This window comes from Mus musculus, chromosome 8, assembly GCF_000001635.26.
Source record: "Mus musculus strain C57BL/6J chromosome 8, GRCm38.p6 C57BL/6J".
Classification (NCBI taxonomy): Eukaryota; Metazoa; Chordata; class Mammalia; order Rodentia; family Muridae; genus Mus; species Mus musculus.
The window spans coordinates 50,882,200-50,909,242 of record NC_000074.6 but is presented as its reverse complement, the minus strand read 5'-3'; the positions used below and the strand labels follow the sequence as shown (position 1 = coordinate 50,909,242).

The following is a 27,043-nucleotide window of genomic DNA, read 5'->3' as shown; positions in this document are numbered from 1 at the left end:
CATAAAACAGAAACAAAAATAATTTCAGTTATAACTTTATATTTTCAGATCTTATTGATTTTTCTAGTTCTATTTTAAATTAGCATCGTACTAATATTAGATAATTATTTAGTGAATTGCTAAACATATACTTCAGCTATCTTATTGATCGTTTTCACTTTTTCCTGTTTTGAAACTTGAAACACTTTCACATATTTAAATAATATTATTATTAATGGACCAAAAGTAGTATTGAGATAAAATAATGAACATGCTATTGAATGAAAAAAATTAAATCAGTTCAGAGAACCTCTAGAATAGAAAGCACCTTTGAGATAGGTTTAGTGTGAATTATATATAAAAGTATATCATATTGAATGTTTTAACTCAAATTTTGGCAATGTTACTCGACATTAGATTTGTTATGTGACTGAGTGGTTTGGTTTTTAGATAGAGAATAGTCATTTAATTTAATAAGTTTATTTTGTGATTAACACCATAGTACTAAACTGAAAAACAAACAGGTACTTAAGTACTTGAAATGCTTCCAAGGATGGACTATAATATCCAAAAGAAAATTCTATAAAATTGAAGTTTGAACTTTTGTGATAATCAAAACTACTAGTTTTTATATTTATATAATTTAAAGTACCGCGGCAGATGAGTCCATTTCAAGTTATCTCAAACCTCCTAGTTAATCATGTCTTGATGCTAGTATATGAAGACATTTTACTGAGAAATGTCAGAGAACATTGTTTACAATATGAATAAAATCTCTCGATAAATAACGTGCTTTTAGTGAAAAGTAGTAGAAAGTCGTCTCAAAATTCTCAAGATGTAAAAAGCAGGAAAAGGTCAAGAGATAATGGATCAGAAGGCTTTGTAAGAGGAGACATAGCTAGACAAAAATAACCTTCACCAAAGAGAACAAGATGCACTCCTAAAGAAATGGCCTGCTCATGCTGACAGCGTTAACGATATCTGAGAGTTGAATGTTTCAAATGTGCACACAAACAAAAACAGAATCCAAAAAGAAAGTTCGATAATATTCTTAAGGGTGGTGCCCTCCAGGGAAGAAAGCAGGATGTTAGTGTTCTAATCTTGATGCTGTAGGTATAAGCAGTTGATTGCATTAGCAGTATATACTAAAAGAAAGATTGTGTATTCTATTTTACCACTCACAAGGCAAGCTGAAAGCAATCTGTTTACTCTTACAAACAGTCTTCAGGAAAAATTGTTCTTTGAGTTTTCCAGCAAAACCCAGGCTCTGGACTGTTAAATTTTTATTTCAAATTCATACACTGATATATTGTGTAATAAATTTTATTCCTGCATGCATGTTGCTGCTATGAAAAGCCATCAATCCCAGATGTAATTATCATCGCAAGGACACATATTGTAAACCAAGCCCATAGGAGCAAAGTTACTAAAATAGTACATTATTGAGAGTCTTGATCAGCAACAACTGAAGAAAGGTCCCACACCACCTATAAAAACTGCTTTTCTAAAACCTTAGATGACAAAGCTTTCAGTGAAGTTATATTCTTCTATGTATGCTCTCTCTGTGTCTATCTATCTATCTATCTATCTATCTATCTATCTATCTATCTATCTGTCTATCTACCTATCACCTATCAATCATCTATCTATCTTCTAAATATCTATTTAAGGTTTTTGAGACTAAACCTCCCTGAAGAGCGCACTGATCTGAAACTGGTAGTCTTTCTTCCCTAGTCTCTGGAGCACAAGGGTGAAAGGTTTGAGACATTATGCCTGTGAATATACTTTATTATTAGAATAGCATCAAGGACTGAAGAAAGGCTCATTGTGTGAGAACATTTCACATACAAGCAAAAGACATGATAACTGAATCAATAAAAAAAAGGGGAAAGGAAGGGAAGGGAAGGGAAGGGAAGGGAAGGGAAGGGAAGGGAAGGGAAGGGAAGGGAAGGGAAGGGAAAAGAGAAAGGGAAAGGGAAAGGGAAGGGAAGGGAAAGGAAAGGAAAGGAAAGGAAAGGAAAGGAAAGGAAAGGAAAGGAAAGGAAAGGAAAGGAAAGGAAAGGAAAGGAAAGGAAAGGAAAAAAGAAAAGAAAAGAAAAGAAAAGAAGAAAAGAAAAGAAAAGAAAAGAAAAGAAAAGAAAAGAAAAGAAAAGAAAGCAAAGAAACAATAACAAACTGTGACTGTGTGTGCCTGTAATCCTAATGTGGGCAAAGAAGGACAAATTTCAGGGTATGATTCAGCAACCACCTGGGATGAAAACAATGAGCTCCAAATGAAATGCAAGACCCTGTGTTATGGCCATATGGCATAAAGGGATAGACATCTGAAGTTATCCTTCTCTGGCTTTGGTGGCCTCATTTAGAAGAACAGAATGTACTGGTGCAAGACACACACACACACACACACACACACACACACACACACACACATACACACACACACACACACACACACACACACACACACACACACACAATGTATAGCAAATGAACGAAAAGCGATAAACAATAGAAAGGGAAGACAAAACACTTAAGGAATAAGAGCACGATAAATAAATGGCAAGTGAAAATAAAAATAATAAATATGCTTTAAAATATTTGTGATGTTTATTGTGATTTTTAATCATTTATCTTCACAGAAACCAAATATGCTAGAGGAATATATTTGTAGGAGCCAAAAAGATGGATCAGTAGGTAAAGGTATTTGTGACTACACCTGATGGACTGAGTTTATTCCTGAACACACATGGTTGAAAATCATACTATTAAACCTTGCCATTCACAGAACCACAAACACATCGATAAATAAGGGAGCAAATAAATTCAAAGTAATATAACACACAATTATTAAACAAAATCATAAATGTTACTTTATAAGTCATTCTTTAAGGAACATCATAGATTAATGTTGAAGAGATTTTTATTCTTGGCCTCCTAATTCACTCAGTTTGTTTTTTATTTTCCTGCATTTAGGACAAAACCTTTCATTGAAATTGCTATTGACTTATTTTTATACATATGATAAATTTATACTTTCTAGATTCCCATTTTGAAGTTTGAAATGGGTCTTATGAATTTTTAATGCTAATTATTTTATGTTGCAAGGTGTGGGTACTGATGTGGTTGTCCCAACCCTACTTGTGGAGGTTAGAGGACAAAAATCAGGACAGAGATTTTTTCTTTCTCCTCCGTAGGATCTACGGATAAATTCTCACTGCCAAAATAGGGCGTGAAGTGTCTTCCCACTGCCTCCTGAAATAGCGCTCAAGAATAATAACATAAATACAGAAGTATAAAATATAACATAAAGCACAGAGGTGTACTATAGGATGAATAAGAGAGACATCTATTTTTTATATCTCTACATTTAACATGACCTTTTGCAAAGCATATAAATATCAAAATGTCATGTCACTAAATGTCTTTCTCATATCATCTGTTTTAGAGCTCTGTGTTTGGTCATTGTAAAGATTTAGCAGGCCTTATTTTAAAACCCCCTTCATTTTGCATCTTTAAAATACCCTGTTCATCATAGACTGGCTACTGCCAGGTCCCAGGCACATATGTAGCAGAGGACTACCTTGTCTGGCCTCACTGGATGATGGTGTGCCTGATTCTATAGAGAATTGATGTCCTACAGTGGGAGATGACAGGGCACCTGGGGTGGGGAGGGTACTCTCTCAGAGGCAAAGGGAAGCAGGATGGGGGAAGAACTCTGCATGGGGGGAACCGGGAAGGGGGGCAACATTTGAAATGCAAATGAATAAAATAATGAATTAATAATAGTAATAAAGAGAAACAAAAAACAATAACCTGTTCACATTAGCAAAGAAGCTAAATTCATTTTAATTTTTGTTTGTAACATTTTTGATACCCCCCAAATTTTTTTTTTAGAGTTAATCTTAAAAAGCAAAAACACTACATGAGGTAGTATTGGCAATTGTGTGCTATTTCTCACATGGCTAACAATACAATCCTCTTAATAAGTATTTTAATACAAATAGGAATACCATTTTAATGTGGTTGATTCTTAAATTAGTCATGGACTGGAAAAATAGTTTTTATATTTTACTGTAATGCCAAATACTGCTCTGATATGACTTTTATTCAAAGCTTGTGTGAATGTTTATTAGTTACCTATATTTTCTTATTTCTAATTTTCTCTTCTTTAAAACAAGTGATACCTAATGATGCTTGCAAGATATTGTCATCCCACAATATTTTACTCTTGGTACTACTGCTTAAGGTAAAAAAAACATCAGTATTCACAACAGTACAGGTAATTTTATATTTTACCTTAGTATCGTCATGTGACATGCAACAGCTACCACAAGTCTTTGAGTATTTTCATAAACTTTAATGATTGTGACATTCACTTTTACTTAAGCTCAGTCGACCTTGCAACATAACATTCCTTTATCCAGAAATTTCATACTCCCATATTCTGTCACGTATATCAGTAACTATTTCACTATCTTTTACTGTGGGATGAATTGGTATATACATATGTCTATTCTATGTATGTACAGATTATAAAGGTTATTTTTATACAAATGAAGACTTTTATCAAAATTTATTATATATAGATAATTAAATATATTTGAATATGAGACAACAATCTACCACTTTTTATTAGTATTTGTGTGTGTGTGTGTGTGTGTGTGTGTGTGTGTGTGTGTGTGTGTGTATGTGGCATAGTCTATGTGTGTATATCCATGGGACTTTGCAGGGTTTTTCTTTCATTCACTGCCTTAAATTGTTGATGCAGTAACTCTTTGTGAACCCACACTCACTGTTTTGGCTACTCCCACTAACCAGGCACTCCTGAGTCTGCACCCGCTGATGCCCCAGCAGCACTGCGTTTCAGATGTGCCACTCTACCCAGCTTTTATATAGGTTCTGAAAACCTGGACTGCTCTTCATCACTGAATTTAAAAAGATATTCATGAAAATACATTATAATTGTTTATATCTGGATATTTCTCAACAACGACTGTGAACTCACTAGTTAGATATGCCTTTCATGCTACCTCGGATCTGATCACATCAATGTCTACTTGAGCCTTGTTATCTATGAAGAGATTCTCAAAATTGGCCTTTTCTTCTGCAGAGCTTTCTTCTCTTCCCCTCAGTCCATAGATGAGTGCTTCATCTCTCCAGAAGGCTTTGCTTCGTTACTCACTTTAAATGGGCATGGTAAATTAGTTGTGGAAGCACTCTGATATAGACAGGAAAATTCAAGACAACCGTTCAACTGCACATTCCTTGATAACTGCGGTGTAATGATTCTGATCACCTGCTATTCTCTTATAGAGTCAGCAAGCTGCGCAAAGTTCCCAGTATGCACAGTAGAAGCCTCAGGTAAGAGTGGACCAAGACCCTTCTGGATCCTAGGCACTTAAGACCAGCATCCTTAAACACTCTCTTCTCTGCTGTTCTTTTGACTTAGTTTTTTTTTTTTGTTTTTTTAATCTTAACTACATAACCTTTCTTTGCCTCTCCTAACTCTTTTGATTTAATACTCAAAGGAAAATAACACAAATTATTATTGGTTACTAGCTAGTAAATTAAATGCCCAACCCTTAAAATCCTTCAGAATATTTTTCATTCTGTGTCCTTATCCTCCAAAGCTGAACAAACTTGATCCTGCAAGGTTACACTTCAGGCTCTTAGCTTGCTTTCCTAGAAGTTCACATCTGGCTGCCCTTTGCCTAAAGACTGGTCAGAGTCTCCCAACTGTCCTTTAGATCATCTTCTATGTAGCATCTTCTGGTGCTAAGGTCACCAGTCACACTGTTCTTGACTGAGACTTAACTTTGCTCCTGGCCTTTCACTTACAATATTCTCTCTGCGGGGCAACCATCAAGGTCATTGTGTTTAGAAGGTCATTATATGAACAAAATCATAGGAATAGTCATAGATTTTTCAGCATGAGATATCTTTACAGAGTTAGGACTCTCAGTGCAAATTAAATAAACTGTTATCACCAACGGGATTTTCTAATAGGGATTTATTCACATAAGGGAACTTAGGATGTTGTAATAGAATGCTTGACCAGTAGTTACTGTAGATACTGTATAAATTCATAGAAAGATTATTCAGAATAACTAGTTCATTGATAGAAACAAAAATGCAAACCTTTAAATTGTGTATTTTCTACTGGAAACCACAGCTTTGTTCAGAGAGTAGTGTGTGTGTGTGTGTGTGTGTGTGTGTGTGTGTGTGTGCGCGTGTGCGTGTGCGTGTGCGTGTGTGTGTGTGTGTGTTATTAAATGAGACATCTGTGTACTCCTCAGTACCATTAGGATTCCCTTCAACTCTAGCTTTGTTTCATTATCAGGTCACTTTCTGACAATTTTGGTCATCCCAGCTCCTTTGTTTTCTATTGCTTCAAAGCCTGTTCAAGAGTGAAGCCGCCTTGCTATATATACTGCCAGTCAACTTAATTGTAAAAGGCAAAGGTATTTGCCTGGCACCTAACATTTATGTAATTTTGACATTTTCTTCAGGTGTTCACTCAGACTTCTCTTCCTTGTTTCAGTTAATTGGGAAGTTAATCATAAGAAATTCTAGACTGCATCTTTGGAAGATGCAGAGGGAACTGACTGCTTTGAAGGAGATCAAAGCACAGGAAAAAGGGAGTGACAGGAATGGTGGCTTTCTGAGTTGCCTTGTGCAACCATAAAGAATTACATAAACTGTTGCCCTAAAAGACCAGAGATGCATTTGCTTGCAGCACTGAGTGCCAGAAGAACAGGGGTATCAGTAGGATGTTCCTTTCTGTAAAGTCCCTGCTGGGCATCCCCATGGCACTCTCCTCCTTGAGATCCTTTGTCTTTGCTTTGCACCTGCATGACTCCAGTGTCTGCTTTCTTCTTCATCTACCCTTCAAGTGTAGAGTCCCTTTACTTTGCAGGCTTGAGGTAAATCTCTCCCCCTTCACATTTATTGAATCTCAGGTCAGAGGATTTAGTGTTCATCCTGAATCCAGGATGATCTCATCTCCACATCCTTAACTTATTTGCATCTGAAAAATAATTAAGTCACCTTCCTGGGTACTGGAGGACAGGATCTGAGGACATGAGAGAGTCACTCTTCCATCCAAGTTTGACCTTGGAACACAGAACATTAATTTTGAGTACATCACTGAGACTGGGTAACCTCCAGAATTTGTCTCAATAGCTGACACAAAATGGACATACGCTGACTGGGGTTTGGGGTTGTAACTCTGTTCTAGACATAGGAGGTAATATAGAAAACTGAGTCAGTAAATGAAATAAATTAAACAACACAGGGATAGGAGGAACCACAAGTACAATTCAAGTCTGTGACTCGTGTTATGTAATCTAAGCAGGACCACGATATTTTTGCAAGGGTCCAGTTGAGCTAAAGCCGATAATGTTAGTATTTTGGAGGCTGTGATGGCTTAAAGCACATATTTCTATTGGTTGTTTCTGACGAGATGGGCTATTTTCTCTGACCTCTTACATGCATCTCATAGAGAAAGCAAAGGCGAAGAACAAAAATACAATTGAGTTGAATCTTCCTTAGTTACTAATATTATAAACTTGAATAGGCTGTTTATTTTCTTAGACCTTCAGGTTTTCATTCTAAAAAACTGTTCTGTGTTATTATTTTTTTTAAATAAAAATATCACTTTGTAGTGCTGTATGCCAAATCTTTTATTGTGAATTGAATTGTTCCCTCCTGCCACTATCCAGATGATAGTCATAAGCCACTTGATGGGCACTTGGCAGGCATTTCATGTTAGTTAATTTTATAGAACTGTATGACTGGGCACATTTTTTTTTTGCATATGAAGGTCTTGCTCCTTGTTTGTAATGCTTACATTGATTTCTCACTGTTTCTCTATACAAGAAATTCAGACATAAATAAGTGAGTTTATTTCAATTTGGGAATATCAGAAAATCATATGTTGCAAATGTGATATAAATTACAATTAATAAGTTTATGTATTCTCTAATTTTCAAGAAAGATTTAATTGTGCAAAACAATATTAGAAGCTAACATGAAAATTAAACATACATCAATTCTAAATTTTATTTCATATTTGAAAGGATAACATGTAGGAATTCAATCTTTTATAATCTATAATTACCCCAAATTTGGATGACAATTTTATTGTGAATTTTATAAACGCAAAACTTAACACAAATGCAAAACCTTTAAAAACATGGTCAATTTATTCTAAAAAAAATTGGGGAAAGTGACAGGGTTTTATCACAGTCCAGAACTTTCCACTCAAGTCTTAAATGATATTATTCCTTAACATTTTAATCTTAAATTGTGAAAATGGTAGAATTAAATTAGTACAAAATACTAAATGAGTAAGAAGAAGGAGAGGTAAAGCCTGAGTGTTTGTGTTTAGCATACTATAGCTTGTTCTTAATAATTTAATTCATAATGATTAAGTTGTGACAAGCATAATTTTATTGACAGAATCAATATTATCCAGAACATTAGTGTTAAAATTTGTGCTATACTGACTAACCAACACAAGCTTCATAAAATAATCTTATATATAATGTGCTATATAGGCATGCACAAACTCAACAAACACAAATAACACTCATTGAAATATGAAACATATGTAAAAGCCTATTATGTAAATAGGTTTAAAATAATGTAAACCTATTTCGACATAATTAAAACATGTAAAAATCATGGTGCAATTGAAAACTATTTAGAAAATACCAGAGTTAGAAATACAGATCAGTAGCTAAACAGCACATAGTACACCATCACATAGAGTAGAGTTTCCCCTACAGCACCCCTTTTATAAAAGCTGTCTGAGCAGCATGCATGTGTAAACTCATTACTGGATAGACAAGAGAATCCCTGAGCATTGATTGTCAGGCAATCTAGCAGTATCGGCAACTGAACATTCGATGAGAAAAGTTGTTTCAAAAAATAAGGTTGGAAAGGTATTGAAGAAGGCAATAATGTGAACATCTATCTCCACACACTTTACTTCTCATGCACACACACACACACACTCACACATGCATGTGTGCTCACATACACATATATATGGGCAAACTCATAAACACATTCACAAAAGATGGCATTCATGTGTGCTGTATATAAAGTTTTTATTTTATTTTATTTTATTTTTTAGTTATTCATATTTTTATTTATTCATTTATTTTTAGACACTAGAAATATACTATATCCACACAGGCATTTCAAAGGAGCTAGGGACATTGGTGTCTAATCTTGGGTCTTCACTGCTTTCTTTCTTTTTTTTTTAAACTAGGTATTTATTTCATTTACATTTCCAATGCTATCCCAAAAGTTCCCCACATGCTCCCCCACCCACGAACTCCCACTTCTTCGCCCTGGCGTTCCCCTGTACTGAGGCATATAAAGTTTGCACTACCAATGAGCCTCTCTTTCAACTGATGACTGACTAGGCCATCTTCTGATACATATGCAGCTAGAGAAACGAGCACTGGGGTTACTGGTTAGTTTGTATTGTTGTTCCACCTATAGGGTTGCAGATCCCTTTAGCTCCTTGGTTACTTTCTCTAGCTCCTCCATTGGGGGCCCTGTGATCCATCCAATAGCTGACTGTGGGCATCCACTTCTTTGTTTGCTAGGTCCCGGCATAGTCTCACAAGAGACAGCTATATCTGAGTCCTTTCAGCAAAATCTTGCTAGTGTATGCAATGGTGTCAGCGTTTGGAAGCTGATTATGGGATGGATCCTTGGATAGGACAGTCTCTAGATGGTCCATCCTTTCGTCTCAGCTCCAAACTTTGTCTCTGTAACTCCTTCCACGTGTTTTGTTCCCAATTCTAAGAAGGGGCAAAGTGTACACACTTTGGTCTTCGTTCCTCTTGAGTTTCCTGTGTTTTGCAAATTGTATCTTATATCTTGGGTATCCTATGTTTCTGGGCTAATATCCACTTATCAGTGAGTACGTATTGTGTGAGTTCCTTTGTGATTGGGTTACCTCACTCAGGATGATGCCCTCCAGGTCCATCCATTTGCCTAGGAATTTCATAAATTCATTCTTTTTAATAGCTGAGTAGTACTCCATTGTGTAAATGTACCACATTTTTTGTTTCCATTCCTCTGTTGAGGGGCATCTGGGTTCTTTCCAGCTTCTGGCTATTATAAATAAGGCTGTTTGTAATACCAAATGTAAGCATTTAATTCTGAACTTAGGAGTATACTAAATGAATAATATTAATGAGCAGTCTAAAAGAGTTATGGCCAATAAAATGAATCATTATATATGGATGGATAATGGTTACATATGTGGTCATAAAACATATACTTATGTGATGATTAATAAATTAAAGAAATACATGACTGTAAATATAGATCGAGAAATCTTCAAATTTCATAAATAAGCTAGAGAACAACTGATTTATCAAGGAATAAAAAGGAGCTAGAAATGATATCTTAAAACCTGCGTCAGACTGGTACAATTTGAAGGTCTGAAAAATCAATATAATCGCCCTGATATGAAGCAAAAAGAATAAAATTAAAACTGGTGAGATTACTGTTGGAGTTACTTAATCAAAGAAGACTTTTGGTGAGAAACTCTTCCATTTTCAAATCCTTTGGTAGTGCAAAAGCCTATGCTACTTTATGTATGGAAGTTCATAAAGGAAAAGATATTTCTCCTCATTAACATTATAAATGATTGTGACCAATACAAGAAAGTAGGGAAATTTAGCCATATAATTAAAAATCACATTTACAGGTGCTAGAGAGATGGCTCAACAATTAAGAGAACTAACTGATTACTCTTCCAGAGGACCTGGGTTCAATTCCTAGCATCCAAGTGAGGGCTAACAATTAACAGGAACCCCAGTTCTCTATCAGGGATTAAATGCCCATAATACAAATATATATGTTTGTGTTCTGTTTTTGCTCAATTTTAATATCTGATATCTATATAGTAAAAAATAGTATTATACATAGAGATTATACTAAGGAAATTAGAAAATGAGAAGAATACTGCAAAGAATATAAGAAATAATAACACAATATTAATTTTTGTGAAATTCTAAACTGATTTAAAACTGGTTAAAAAACGCTGAACATTAATTAGCCATTGTCAAAATAATGGAGTATATTTAAAATATAAAGGGTTTATGGTTAGAAATGTAACATATAAGTATAATAATTTAAGATGTGTGGTATAAACATAAAACATATTGTACATATTGAATAGGTGTAGGTGGAGAAAATTTTATAGCAATAGCACACACATGACTGGATGAGCATGCCTGTCTTGGAAATGTTTGTGGGAAGTGCTCACATGCAATGCTGGCTCTGTGTTTTCCTAGCTACCAGGCCATTGGTCACTTGTCAACTCTTCCTATGCCTGAGCGCCTCTATTTGCAAAATGATAATGATCCCCAATTTCAGACTTTCCTTGGTGTATAGAATTGAAATTATGTTAACTATTTTTGAAAATAATTTCATGCACATTAGATGTTTAATGTGATTTGATCTTCCTTCAATTATTAATACCAACATTTCCATGTTAATTAGAATATGTGAAACACTAAAGACAGTACTTCTATAAATATTAATCTGTTAATTCAATAAAACTCAGATACCGTCCTACTGAGATTTTTAATTTGGCAAGTGGTTTTAAGGTATTTGTGAAAAAAATATGCAAAACAAACTAAGAACTGTTTGACAACACTAAGGAGAAGTGTTCCCTTCACTCTTACGGTTTACTTTCTGAAATACGATCAGAAAATAAAGAAAGTATGCAAGCATTATTAGTTTATCCTAACAAAGCTTTAATATCTATGTAAAATCTAAACCAAACCAAGATAGAGGGTCTTTAGATAGCAGTGCTTCTTTGCAAACACTGTTAATGAATATACCATACCTCATCATTTTTTAAATAAAAAGACCAAAAATTTGCTACTATTTTCAGCAATCCTATTCAGCAAGGTGCTCAAGAACAACTTTCTGTGATGTAAGTAACTGTTATGAAATAGAAATTATGTAGAGAACAATAGAACTGAATATTTCAACTCAGGACTCCTAGGATGGGGAATGTCAGGGAACACCTATTTGGCACAAGAACCCTGGAACATTTATGTCCTACTATCCTATCTATGGCTGGACAAAACACTCTAATAATAAGTAACTAAGGGAGACCTGTTTCATTTAGCCCAGTATTCCAGTTCAGTGTCCATCCCTTTAGGGATACAACATTTAAAAGAAATTGAGGTGGGTATCACATCACATTCACTGTCAGAAACAGAGAAACCAAAGCAATCATGGTTTCCTCTATCGATTAGAAATGTTATCAATTCTTTATAAGCATACCCATAGGCCAATCTGATCTAGTTAAGCACTCCTAAGACAACTTTGCTAGGGATTTCTTTCTATATTGTGTACGGCTAAAAACGGGAAGTAGCCGTCCTAGTGGCAGTGAGAGCCAGTAAACAGGACGGCCAAACCAAAGAGGTATGGTTGTGTGAAGAAAGAAATAGCAGTTGTTTAAAGATTTAGTTATTTTATGTATGAGTGCTCTATCTTGCATGTGCACCTGCATGCCAGAAGAGGGGGCATCTGATCCGATTATAGATGATTGTGAGCCACCATGTGGTTGCTGGGAATCTAAACTCAGGACATCTGGAATAGCAGTCAGTGCTCTTAACCACTGAGATATCTCTCCAGGACCAGCAGTGCAACACCAACCAAGCAGCGTATACCAGCTGATAGGAGGCCCCCAACACATGTATATTAGAGGACTGCCGAGTCTGGGTTCAGTCAGAGAAGATGCACCGAAGTTTCTCTCTCTCTCTCTCTCTCTCTCTCTCTCTCTCTCTCTCTCTCTCTCTCTCTCTCTCTCTCTTCTTTTTTTTTTTAATTTACCTATGACAACATATACAACTTGGCCCTCCTTATTGTGTAAAGGAGCCAAAAAGGATATTTATTAATTTTCTGGTATTTATTGATTGTTCCTCAGGCACCAGGCAAAATGCCAAAAAGTGTAACCTCTGTCTTCTTAACATGCAAGTTTATAAATAGATTAAGTGTAGTCTCTAGTGCCTCGGTGAAGCTTACACCTTGACCATAACGGCACAGGGCAAAGTACGTTAGTGGCGACTTAGTGCTTCAGAGTACAGGGCGGCTGGGAGAACCACCCACAGAGTGATGCTAAGGTATGAAATCGCTTTCTGGAGCACTTCTGTCGTTATACTGCAAGTCACTGCAGGTGGGAAAATTGTATGCTATGTGAATTGAGTTTATATAAACAAACTCATGAAAACGCAGGTCACCCGTCTGTGAAATAAGAGTGTAGCAAGTTCTATGTATATTCAGGAATGGACGTTGTGGTAGTGACTGTCATTTGGCTTCATATTGATCAGCAGAAGGATGAGGAGAGTGGGAGAAACAAAAAGAGACTGTATCATGAATGACATTGGTCCTATGTTGACACATTTAAACATGTAACACAGTCTCATAGTGAAACTGTTTATGATGAATCAATCGTGTTTGCTGTCTTTTTCCTTCACTCTTTTTTTCTGTCATCATTCTTTAAAATGAATATGTATTAGATTTACCAAAAAATTTTTAGAGATCATGGTTTGGGTAACTGTAAATAGAGACAAAAATAAATAACTCTCTATAATAACTAATTCCCTAGCCTGTGTTTTTTTCAGGATAGAGGGATGTGAGTGGATAAAAATGCTTGTTCAAGCCCAAGGACCTGAGTTCTAGTCCCTGGAACCCATATAGAAGCCACTACGGTTATGCATGTCTGTAGCTTTAGTACTTCTACCAGGTTAAGAAAAATGAATGCAGGAGAATATGCTGTGAGCTTAGGGTTAAGCCAGACTGGAGTACAGAACCCGCAGCAAACAAAAAAGCTTGTCTCAAAGAGAAAGAGGGAAGATTGCCAGCTGAGTTTGTGCTGTGACTTTCATGTGAACCCAGGAGTGTTGGTTTTGTGTGCCCTCTTATAAAACAAACACACACAGAACATATAACTTATAAATAATATATAATATACATATACTAAAGTAAACAAATTAATAAAATATTTTTGTTGTGTCACAAATGCCAAATATCTAATACTATATACAGTCTCATATGCAAACATTTAAGTGCTGAAGGTACCAGACTGAGACCTTTCCGAGTATATTTTCAGTTCAACTAGATTTTCACTCTTGAACAAAGATAAATAAATAAATGTACATCCCTCATAACTCCTATGTGCATTTTATTAATATGTGGCATAAATAAAAGATAAGCCACTTGTAGCTGTGGAATGCGACAGTGAAAATATTACACAGAAGAGGAAACTGTGCAGTCAGCAGCTTTCATACAATCGCTTTCCACTATCTTTTGAGGAGACGATAATAAGACACGATGGTTGGGATTATAGAGAATTTACTACAGGATTCAAACTCTTTATTTCCTGAAAAGAAACATAGGCATCAAACAAAAATGTATTATATATTAAACATAATGCAATGAGCGCACTCTGAATCAATTCATTGCTTTTCATTTCAGCTGTGATCCCACGCACTGAATTTCTTTTAAGAGAAAGATAAATATCAAGACTGTAATTGCAAAGCTCTGTCTTCCCTTGAGATGGTTTGCTATGAACTTGTATTGATTTCTGCTGTGCTCCTGGAGAAAGATATGCCGTTGTCCACAGGGAATTGCACTGTCATGATCTGGTTTAGACATATGTACATACATATTTTCATTTATACTACCTTCCTTTTCAATTAGCTATGTTTTCCTTTGGCATTATTCATTGAGGGAATAGTCATACTATGACCGTAGTTGGGATACAATGACACATTTTCATTTAATTCTGTTTGGCTGCTATCAACATTATTTTCAATTAATTTTAATTTTCCCTTTTGAGTGAGCTCCTTGAGAAATATATGTAATCAAACAGATGCCGTTACTGATATGTTAGATGGAAAAATTCTGAAGGAGAAAAAAATCTTTAATCGTCTCAGAGAATGTGAGAAAGCCACATGCATTCTTTTAATGAGTGAAAGAAAGTGACAGGAGAGATTTGAAGCCCCTCACCTTGTGAAAAATACCTAACACACATATCAATATCTGTTGGTTTAAAAAAATTCATTGTTAGGACTACTTACTGTGTGAGCCCTGGCAAGAAGAAAATATCCTTGATGAACGTGGAAATTTTCTATGAAATGTACTCATTCTACATTCCTACTCTGCTATAACAACTTCTGTTCATATGTGTCATATATATATATATATATGTATATATATACATATATATATATATATATATATATATATATACATATATATATATATATATGTATATATATATATACATACACACACACACACACACACACACACACACACACACACACACACACACATACATGGTCATTTTTAACCCATGTCATTGTCATTATTTCAGATGGGAAGATATACAATTTTGATGAAAATATCATTCTGTGTAACCATACAAGACATAATCTACACTAACATTCCTACTCTTTAATTTTTAAACCCAGATTACTTACATACTGAAATATAATAGCATTAAAAGCCAAGGTCTAAATTCAAGAGCACATTAACTCTGAGTGCTGTGGAAAGTTTAGAAGCTGGAGGACTTGCGCCACTGGTATAGGTGGACATTGGTCAGGCAGATGTATCAGTATTCAATCAAATTCTTTTGAGCATCTTGGTAAAATTTCAAACTCAAAAGAAACTGAGCCGTTAACCAACCCTTCTCCCTGGCTAAATGAAAATCTAGTTTCCAATGGTCCTGACAACTGGTTTCCAGGTCACAGCATCTGAAAGGCTCAGGGTAGAACAAGCTTCAAATCCCAAAGCACAGGCACACTGGCAAGAAGCAGGAGAGAGATGGCAAGGATCTGACTGAACTCACTGAGAGAAGAAACTTTCTCTGGTGGACTGAGTCTAGTTAGTAAGGGGCACAGAACTGGCAAAATGGCAATCTTGTATATCCTTAAGTTAGTGTGACTTCAGTTTACCTAAACTTTCCTTGTCAAGAACAAGTCCTGAGATCATTTTATTTGTTCATGGAAACGCAAGGTGCACTTTGTATTATCTCCATGACCCAGCGCAAGCTTATTGCAGAAACATTAACAACTCTATATATGAAAACACAAAGTAGCCAATTTCAAAGGTGAAGTAATTAATTCAGAATGCTTTTTGAAATGATGTGAGGAAATAAATTGTTTAAAACTGTTTTTTAATAGTTCAAAGTCCTGTATATAATTTTTGTAATTGCCCTTTCATAATTATCTTTAACGGAACAGCATGTGATATTTATGCCTACTGTGTTTTTTTTTCGACTTTAATTTTTAAAGTTAAATATTTCAAGTTCATTTTGTGGGGAAAAAAGCAGCTCTGTTCACTCATCTTGAATCCATAAACTACTGTGTGCTCACCTGTTCTTTATTCTCATTATTATTTAGAAAAGAAACCTTAACCAGCACCACCACCACCTTCTTCTTCTTCTTCTTCTTCTTCTTCTTCTTCTTCTTCTTCTTCTTCTTCTTCTTCTTCTTCTTCTTCTTCTTCTTCTTCTTCTTCTTCTTCTTCTTCTTCTTCTTCTTCTTCTCCTTCTCCTTCTCCTTCTCCTTCTCCTTCTCCTTCTCCTTCTCCTTCTCCTTCTCCTTCTCCTTCTCATCTCCTCCTCCTCCTCCTCCTCCTCCTCCTCCTCCTTCTTCTTCTCCTCCTCCTCCTCCTTCTTCTCCACCAACACCTCCTCCTCTTCCCCCTCCCCTCCCCCTCCTCCCCTCCCCTCCTCCTCCTCCTCCTCCTTCTTCCTCTTCCTCTTCTTCCTCTTCTTCCTCTTCTCCCTCTTCTTCCTCGTTTTCCTCTTCCTCTCCTCCTCCTGCTCCTCCTCCTTGTTTTTGTTTGTTTGTTTGTTTGTTTCAGTTTTTGTCTTTTTTGTTTTGTTTTAAACTCTGGAAGCGTCTAACTCAAAATACTTTTCATGCATTGAATATGTAACACTATGGGATAATCACTCATTTACTGTATCTTGTAGTTTGATTTTCACTTTAAAGTGACATTTTCTGTGACATTTTCTTTGATACTTTCCTCAGTCCAGTCGGGAACATGTCAAGCCAGTGAATTACCTACTTGTGAATTTTTAAATAATCCTGTTCAGACTGGTGACACAAGAGTGTAATCCCAAAACTGGTGAACTGAACGTAAGGCAGAAGCATGTCATGTTGAAGGCACACTATGACTTCAAGTAAATTCGAATCCGTTTGAACCAGGTAGAAAGCTTCCTTATCAAAATAAGAAAATGGGAGAAGTTGAGAATGTAGCTTGACCATATTGTACTTGTCTAACATGTGTGGAGCCCAAAGCTTAATTACAAGAACTGTGAAATCTACAAAAACATACATCAAACATAAGAGCACTATAAGGCAAGCTGCCTGAGAGTCAATACTATTCCACTTATTGATAGGAAGAAAGAGATGTTGGTGTGTGTTATTGTGTGGTTTAAAGATTATTGCGTTTATCTTAGATATATTCTTTCAAAAAATACAATGAACTCTAAAGAGCGGTATAGGTCGGATCCTTCCTGTTGTTGGCTTCTTATTTAATTTTTAGATAGATAGATTCTTGTCCTTTCAATGGCTAAAACACAGCTATTATATTTTCAAAAGTCAATAGTTGTGCTGTGGAGCAATATGTATTATACACCAATTATATATTGCTAGCTATTTTCATATTTTTACAGTTCTTTGAACTTTTTTGTTCTTCAAATTATATTTCTTTGGTCTTGTAAAAGACTTTTTACTCCAACTCTTAACTATTTTTAAATATATTTAGACAACCTTTAGGTGGGATTTTTACTATTGTTTATGGTTAGGGACAATGTTCATCAGTATTTAAATGTTTTAGGACTTTAAAATTCTTTCTGAAAAGTGAAGCCCTCTGACAGCATTAGAAATATCTGATTGACCATGGAATAAAAAGCCTCAGGATAATCTTAAGCCCTGTGGCCTGCACTAAAGAGTTAGTAAAGGAATACACCATACTACTCTGGGATTTAACCTGTGTCCTACAATAAAGAAGCCTATTTCGTTGCCAAACTAAATGGAGAAATACATACCAATTTAATTGACATAAATTCTCCTCAATGAAATTTTGTTATCCATTGGATTGAAAAATTATGAATAAACATTTAATGTCAATAACTATAGTTGCATTTGACTTCTACAATATAATAACATTTAATAATATTAAACATATTTCATTGCTTATTTGATTGCTTACATTCTTTAAATACAAAATCCCCAAACCTTACCTTAAACTCCCATCTTGCCAGGATGTTTCCCAATTCTCTCCACCCAGTTATTAAAAGTAGATTCAAATAATAGCCACATTATAGTGGCAAGAACTCTTTTGTCTATAACAAATAAAATTTTCTTTATAGAAAATAAAATTTTCTTCAAAAATATATGGTATAAACTGAACAAAATATTTGGAATATACTATATTGACTCAAAATCCATGCTACATACACAATAAAAATTTTTTTCTCTTTTTTTTTTTAATTAGGTATTTTCCTCGTTTACATTTCCAATGCTATCCCAAAAGTCCCCCATACCCACCCCCACTCCCCTACCCACCCACTCCCCCTTTTTGGCCCTGGCGTTCCCCTGTAAGGGGCATATAAAGTTTGCAAGTCCAAAGGGCCTCTCTTTCCAGTGATGGCTGACTAGGCCATCTTTTGATACATATGCAGCTAAAGACAAGAGCTCCCAGGTACTGGTTAGTTCATATTGTTGTTCCACCTATAGGGTTGCAGATCCCTTTAGCTCCTTGGGTAATTTCTCTAGCTCCTCCATTGGGGGCCCTGTGACCCATCCAATAGCTGACTGTGAGCATCCACTCCCGGGTACTGGTTAGTTCATATTGTTGTTCCACCTATAGGGTTGCAGTTCCCTTTAGCTCCTTGGGTAATTTTCTCTAGCTCCTCCATTGGGAGCCCTGTGACCCATCCAATAGCTGACTGTGAGCATCCAATAGCTGACTGTGTTTGCTAGGCCCTGGCATAGTCTCCTAAGAGACAGCTATATCAGGGTCCTTTCAGCAAAATCTTGCTAGTGTATGCAATGGTGTCAGCGTTTGGAAGCTGATTATGGGATGGATCCCTGGATATGGCAATCACTAGATGGTCCATCCTTTCATCACAGCTCCAAATTTTGCCTCTGTAATTCCTTCCATGGGTGTTTTGTTCCCATTTCTAAGAAGGGGCAAAGTGTCCACACTTTGGTCTTCGTTCGTCTTAATTATGTTATTTACCAAAGTAAGATATTTGGAATCAAAAGGCTTTCAAGTTTTGAGAAAAGAATTAATAGGACTTTTATGTGTTAATTCAGCTAGTTATTGACCAACATAGTAGTAAAATTAAGGTATTATGATGTTTCTGATATTAGAGAGTTAAGCATTATCCTTTACTGCACTTCATTAATTTATATATCTAACAAGAAGCAATAATGATAAATTTGGATTTAATCTTTTAATAGCCCTCACATAATTCATCCTAAATTCTCTAGATGTAGTGGAGCAAAACAAAGGAAGAAATTTTGGAAGGACATTTGAATTCATACTATGCATCAAAGCAAAAATCAGCCCCTGAAGTGATTACATCTTACCTGTTAATGTCTCCTTATAGAATCTTGGCATAAATCAAACTCTTCTAAAATTTTTACTTTACCTAGAAGAATGTTTCCTTTAGAGAATGATTCAAATAAATCATGTTACATTATGTGCATGGAGGTATACTTCTTTAACAGCATCTTTCTAAATAAATAATTCAACTTCAAAGTCAGTATAATCTAAGAACAACTCTTCATTGCTCTTTTGTTTACTTAGGATTGAATAGATCTTCATCCACCATCTCTTCTGTAGAAGCACCTTTTAAGACATGGAGAGGTACATTGTCCAGAAACAGGCATCTTCTCAAACTCTGTAGTTGTTGGGTGCCTCTGCCCATGCATGTAACTCCAGAAGGAAAATTTGATAGTAACAAAGTGGGACATTTTTGAATTGGGACAAATAATATGAGGGGCATAAGCTTGGCTCCTTGGGAAGCAACTGCTAAGGAGATGAAATTCATCCATAACTGGAAGGATATAAAGTTGATGGTTAATAGATGGAGGGGAAAGGAGCCCAGGGAGAACCTTTAGAGGAGTCTATAGTGAGATCATAGGTGAGGATAAATAATGAGTTACTCTCAGTTTAGACCTGTCATTAATGGGAAGAAATGAGAGATGTGCATGGAATATAGGGCAAATTCTTTATTAAGTTTAATTTTATTTATAATTAATTTTTTACCCTACATATTCCATTCCCTACCCTTCCCCATCCACCCTCCAACTGCTCTACATGCCACACCTCCTCCCCACTCCTCTCCATGTGGATGCCCCCACACCACCTAACCTCTAAACTCCCTGGGGCCTCCAGTCTTCTTGAAACAACCTTGTGTTTCTCTCCCAGTTCTTCATGGTAGACCTTGTTAATCAATCACAGAATTACAATTTTGCAAGATTTGTACATCCTATGCACACTGCTCAACAATGCAGCATTCCAGGCTTCATCACCGGGTTATGAGATGAAGAATGGGCGTGACATTCTTGTTCTTTCAGCCTAGGCAGAACTGGTGCTGCACTCTTGAGTATATACTCATCAGCCCTTAGTGAACTTGGACCAACAACTCCTGGTTTATAGTGACATCAGACATGGAGATATCTAAAAACTATCTCCAACAACCCATGCAGATTAGTATATCTAAACACAGTACTCCAGTTAGGAAAAAAAAAATTAAAGTTTTGATGGTTAATTTTAACTTGAATCCCAGGATGAAAACAAATACCCTGATTTGTTTTCATCCTTAGCTACTTTCTTAAACACCAAACTGACCTCTGTTTAAGAACTTTTTTTTTTCAGTCTGTGGAAGATGTGGGCATGTATTTTTGGTTACCATACTGTTTTAGAGCACATCATAGACTATGAACATTGTGTTTTGACGGTTATCTTTGCTTCAGTGATACTGCATTAAAATATACATAGTTTGAGACTACTCTCTGATCGATTTCCTCAAAATTAACTTACTGTACAGGTAGTGATTTTGCTGGACTTGTAAATGTGCTTTGTTCAGGGCATTGAATTGTTAAATAAATGTCATACCACAGAGCACCAATATCTCTAATGATTTCAGTTTTTATATGTAAGTGGCAGGCATGGACGTACGGGAATTCTCCCTCTCCTTCTGTCTCTCTGTCTTCCTCTCCCTCCCTTTGTCTCCCTCTCCCTTCTCTCTCTCCCCCTCTCTCTCTCACACACAGAGAGATACATATACACATACATTTATTTGATATAAATATAAACATTGCTAAGGGATTATCAGGGATTTCCATCAATATTCAAATGGCTTAAAATTAGCTAAGTGCTGATATTTTAAAGGCTTTATAAAATACTGGGTATTGTTTAAAATTGTAGCATTTTATTAGACCTTTAATTATTCATATGATGGACTATAGGTATATTTTGCTGAGCTAGCAGATGCTTAAGGGAACTTTTAATTTATGAGTACCCAAATATTATAGTAGCAAGTCATTATGAAACATAAAAGAAAAAATCAGTAATACCCTGCCATGCTTTTATAAAAAATAATTAGTAAAACCATGCCATCTTTGATATTTCTAATTATTAAAATCCAGGAACAAACAAATATCTTCAATCTCAAGAAGATTTGCACAATAGTTTCCTTGCACCAAGCCTACACTCATACTGAAGTAGAAGTGAGACTATAAGAACACCTGTAAAACAGACATGTTCAGATCGCTCAAAATTATTATATCATGTTAAAACTAACAGAAAACATAGCTACTGTGTATGAAGTAAACACTTTTCATCTTAAATTATCAGGAAATTTCTCATCGGTGTTCTAATTGTGTTAATTTTATATTTTGGTTTAAGATCACTCTGGGATGTTCCTGAAAATCACAGAAAGGGACCATAGGGCACCTCGGTGTAAAACCAGTTCCATAGAAACATAATGACCCTGTTTGAGTGAACTGTTTGGAGATTTCATAACTAGATGTGTCAAACCAGTTCTCACTGTTTAACCTTGCAAAGGCTATGCAGTTGATAATGAAAGTCTATACTTTCAGGGACTACAGGTCAGAACAAAGGACTGATTTCTAAGCAACTGAAAAAAATTGTGCTACATTGAAAACATTATAGAATAAAGCCACTGGTATTTATTGTGGATTCAAAGAATGCATATCAAGACAGAAAGATAGTGTTATATGTCATGCAAAAGAGAATACACATAGAAAGCTATAAAAAAGTCATTATACGCTGGGGAAACTGATTCTTAACATGTGTAACAGCTCAAATTCTAATAGTTATGATTGCAGCAATAAAACTGAAAACAAATGAACTGTTTTCTTCATAATTTTTTATTTTTATTTGCTTACATTTTAAATGGTATCCCCCTTCCCAGTTTCCCCTCCACAATCCCCCAACCCATCCTCCATCCCTCCCTCCCCTTTGCCTCTATGAGGGTGCTCCTCCACCAATTCACCCATAAATATTTTATGAGAAGACAGTCTGTGCCACAGAGACCTAAGAAAAGCTCTAAGGGCTGGAGAAGGGGTGTGGTTGCTAGTGTTAGATCAACTGCACATAAGTGAGAGTCATTTTCAAAGAAGGAACTTCAACCAAGAGAATACCTCCCTGAGACTGACCTGAGAGCAGGCGTGTGGTGCATTTTCTTGATTGATGATTGGTGTGGAAAGATCCACCGCCCTGTGGGCTGGGTCACAACAGGGCCTGACTGTTTAAAAAACAAAAGCAAAAATCAACAACAGCAGTAACAACAACAACAACAGAAGCAGACTGAGTCATCTATGAGGAGCAAGCAAGTTAGCCATACTCCTCCATGGCCTATAAACCGGCTCCTCCTGTTTTGATAGGTTTTGTCACTTCCTTCAAGGATGGATTATAAGCTGCAAGCTAAAATAAACCGTTTCTTGCTTCTTTTGGTCATGGTGCTCTGCAGTACCTGAATCTCTAAGACAGACAGTGGTTCAGAGAGAGTACTGCTCTTCCAGCGCACTCCAGAGTTTGGATCCCAGCATCCACATCAGTTGACCCTGCATCTTCTTTTGCACTCTGAAAGGCACCCCTGCCACACATACATGCAACAAAACAAAGATATGCATACACACATAGACACCTAGTAATGAAACAAATATGTTAAAAACAGAAATGTGCTTTGGTAGGACCCTTTTTCGAACAATAGGAGAGGAAAGGTTTATTTATTTTAGCTGTAGCATCTTTAGGCGGGTAATTGCTCCATAAAGCAAAACGAAGCATATTGAAACTCACAACGGCTTTTGAAATTTCTGAAACAACGTAATATATTGAAGGTAACACAAAGAAGGCAGCAAATACTAATTACATGACAGGAAAAGTTCTTATTATTCAATTCAATCTTTAGTGTAGCAAAATTTGCAAATAGACTTTATCAGGCCTCTTTAGAATTTTCGAGGAAGCATGTGTGCTTTCTCCTTTTCAAAGCTTTCTTCTGCCTTTGGGACTAAATCATAAAGTTCGACCAGCAAAGCGTTGTTTCCCAGAGGACACAGCAGGCACTGATACCACACCAGGACTGTAATTCTATAGTGACAGCAGATTGGCGACTGACAAAATTCTCTTGGGTGAGTCTGACAGACCTGTAATATTTTCACAATGGACTAGTGCCTTTGCAAGGTCTCTTTGATTTCAAAGGACGCTTTCTTTTAGTTTTATTTTTCTGTGGAGATGAAAGTACATTAAGACCTTTATGATCCAAACCATCTGACTGCATAATAGAAGTTGCAATAAATAAAATTATAGCGTTGGGTTTCTGAGCTATTTATTGCTTGAGGCTGATTAAGAATATTTCAAAGTATACATAAGTACTATTTATTTTTGATCGAAAGTGGTTATGAGGTTATCTTTATTTCTTTCTGATTAATGGAGAATAAATTATTTAGAAAATAGAACGTGTTGTCTGCTGCTATGAATAGCAAAAAGCATATGTATTTTTATGAGATGATATATTTATTATTTATAGTTAAAAGAATAAATATTTAAACAGATTATCACATAAAACATTTCATTTACATCAAGGTTTGAAACAAAGCATATAACACTATTTTAAGTGTTTCTGTTTAGCTGTGTGAGTTTGACTATAGAGTGAATCACTGCAAAATTTCAAAACTTTAGTAAAATGAATCACGTTGTCTAGAACTGCAATAATTTCATTAAAATATTCAAGTTTGCACATCAGATTTTTTCAAAGTTTTACATTTCAAAAGTCTATGTTGAGTTTGATAATTCTTGAAACCTGTAAAAATTATGAATATCTGTAAACTTTCATATATTTATTTCATATTGAACTATATATTTTACATTCTAGAGGCAAACAAGATGCACAGTATGTCTTCGCATGAGCATTACTAATTTAGCCTTTTTTACATAATAAAACACACTGAGTTATTTAAAAGATTAGGTCACTTAGTAATGCATTTCTTATGTCTCAATATGTGCGGAACTTGTAAATAACATTAAGAGACTGTTTAAATCACACACACACACACACACACACACACACACACACACACATACCCACCCCCCGCTACACAAGTACAATGTAAGGTTTAAAATATTAGTTATGCACTGTTAAAATAGTAAAACTATTATTTACTTCAATACTTAGGATAGTAAAGCCAGTATTTTATTTATTTCTTACAGATGCAATGTTAAGAATACATATAATTTCAGTGTCTTATATGTTTTCAGTGGCCAAGTTCACTGTGTTGTATTTATTGATAAATTATTTGCAATTCGTTATACTGAATATGCGTTTCTCTAACAGAATACCCATTCACATTGAAGGGTTTATTCTGTCTCATGAATGTGTTAGAGTAGGGAAGACTTGCCACGATGAGCTGGAGGCAGCTCTCCACTGCATCATTAGTCAGCAAGCACACAGAGAGATCAGGGCTGGTGTACAGCTCATTTCTTGTTATTTAGTTGGGAACTTCTTCACACATCAGTAAAACTTCGCCGGACCTCCACTGGTAGCAGAGAGGTGTGTTTTCCATTGTTCAAAAATCCCACTAAATCAACAGTGTATTTAATGTTCACCCTTAAAATATTTTCTGTGCCTTCTTAGAGCCAAAATTGGCTTCCACTGGACCCTTTCTTTATGAATGGCTGGAGAAGTCAGATGTTAACTATCCACAAAGCTAGGAAATTTTGTGGTTTGCTTGTTTGTTTGTTTGTCTGTTTGTTTGTTTGTTTTTGAGATACACAAATTTCACTGAAAGATGTTACCAAAGCAAGACAAAAGTTTCTCTTTTATTTAAGGTAGGAAATGATGTTAACAAGTACCTCATAGGCGATTTATTGAGTCAGCCTTTGTCAGGCTGGGCTCCCATGTCCCTGTCTTAGATTACCATTGGACATTTTAAAATGTGATTAAAGAATGTATAAATAAAATGGAATGGAAATGTGAGCGTGACTTTTCAGGTTTGACTACAAGAAGGAAGTTTGTTTTGGCCCTAGATTTAAAGAGACAGATTTTCTAATTCTTTGAAATGACCAGGAGCAAGAGCAATGTGTTAAAGAAAGTAGGTGGACAAGGCATGCCTTGGAAGGAGAAATGCTGTCTTCTCTTCCTCTCTCTGCTACCCATCTATGTAAGACAATTACCCTTGCCCCGTCATTCAATCTGTCCCAGGCCTACCTCATTGTACACATAAGCAAGTTCAATTTTACTCTGAGTGCTGTTACCTACTCCTGTGGCTTCGGTTCTGATACACTCTTCTCTTCCTGGACACTGCAGTAATCAGAATCAAACCACAAGGATAGCAGCAGCATCTCACTGGCAAAGCATGTTTTGCTATGCAAGAAAATAAATTCTCAGAATATGGTAATTAATGTATCATGCCGGTAAAGGAAGGGATGTTCCTTGTTACATGAATCATGGATGATGGGTATTGTGGACCATTACACTGGAGGGCAGTAGAGGAGGACATTCATGCTGATGGAATGAATACCTGGAGTTCTTTGTTAGTTTCTACTTGTGCAGCTTATATGATGCCCATAGTTTGTTCTTGTGATTCATTTACTTATTTTATAGCTTCTAAATAAATTTAAAAGTTACAGTAGCTAGAATAAGTCAGATGGCATCAGAGATGGTACCAATAGACAATGGAAAGATACAAATTGAAGTAGCTTTACACTTACCTGTTATACTTCAGTTTGTTGAGATTTTAAAGGGTCAGGATTAAGATAGGATTAAAAGATACGAGTTTAACTTTTAAAAAGTTTCAAAACTAAAACCAACTATTAAAATAGCAATTAAATTGTATAATCTAAATTATGCTAGGTTATTGATAAAATTAGAATGAAAATGATTTTAACACTAGCCCATTATCCAAGGGTTTTTTTTGGGGGGGGTGCTTGTTATCTGTAACACTTATAACAAAAAGATTATATCAGTGTTTGTGTATTTTATGTCAGGAAAGGGAAACTCACTGTAATCTTGTCTAATATCATTAGCACGTTTAATTGGCAGTGACTCCAGATTGTGACTGTGATTTTATCATCTATTTTGGGGAAGTATACTAGAATAGAATTATAATAGAAGCACATTTCCATTTTTGATTACTACTTGGATAATGCTAGAATTTCTTCATCCCTAATGATCTCAGAACAAAGCTGTTACTAATTGGAATAACAATACTTGGTTGACAAAGTATGCTGACTTCACAGAGTTTTTGAGATAATCTATGAACTTATATAATGCTAAGCAATGATGGGGTCAATCCTCTGGTTGATAGCATTTAAATTTTAAATGTATAGTATAGTAGCAGTGTCAGGCTCATTTGGGGATTAGAAAGCAGAGGAACTTCAGAAGTAGCTACATCAGTCCCTGGGTGGTGATCCTGCTTTGATCATTGTTTGCCCAATAGCTGCCATAGAAACCACTTTAGAG

The 27,043-nt window shown here is 35.7% G+C and overlaps 1 long non-coding RNA gene across 2 annotated transcripts in view; it reads left to right on the top strand.

Annotated features, from left to right (window-relative positions):
* The window catches only part of 1700019L22Rik, a 799,537-nt gene that overhangs the window by 8,191 nt on the left and 764,303 nt on the right, over nt 1-27,043 (top strand). For both annotated transcript variants that reach the window (XR_003947392.1, XR_001778779.2), the window contains exon 2: nt 5,293-5,340. This is a non-coding gene — a long non-coding RNA (RIKEN cDNA 1700019L22 gene). The remainder of the gene's footprint in view (nt 1-5,292; nt 5,341-27,043) is intronic.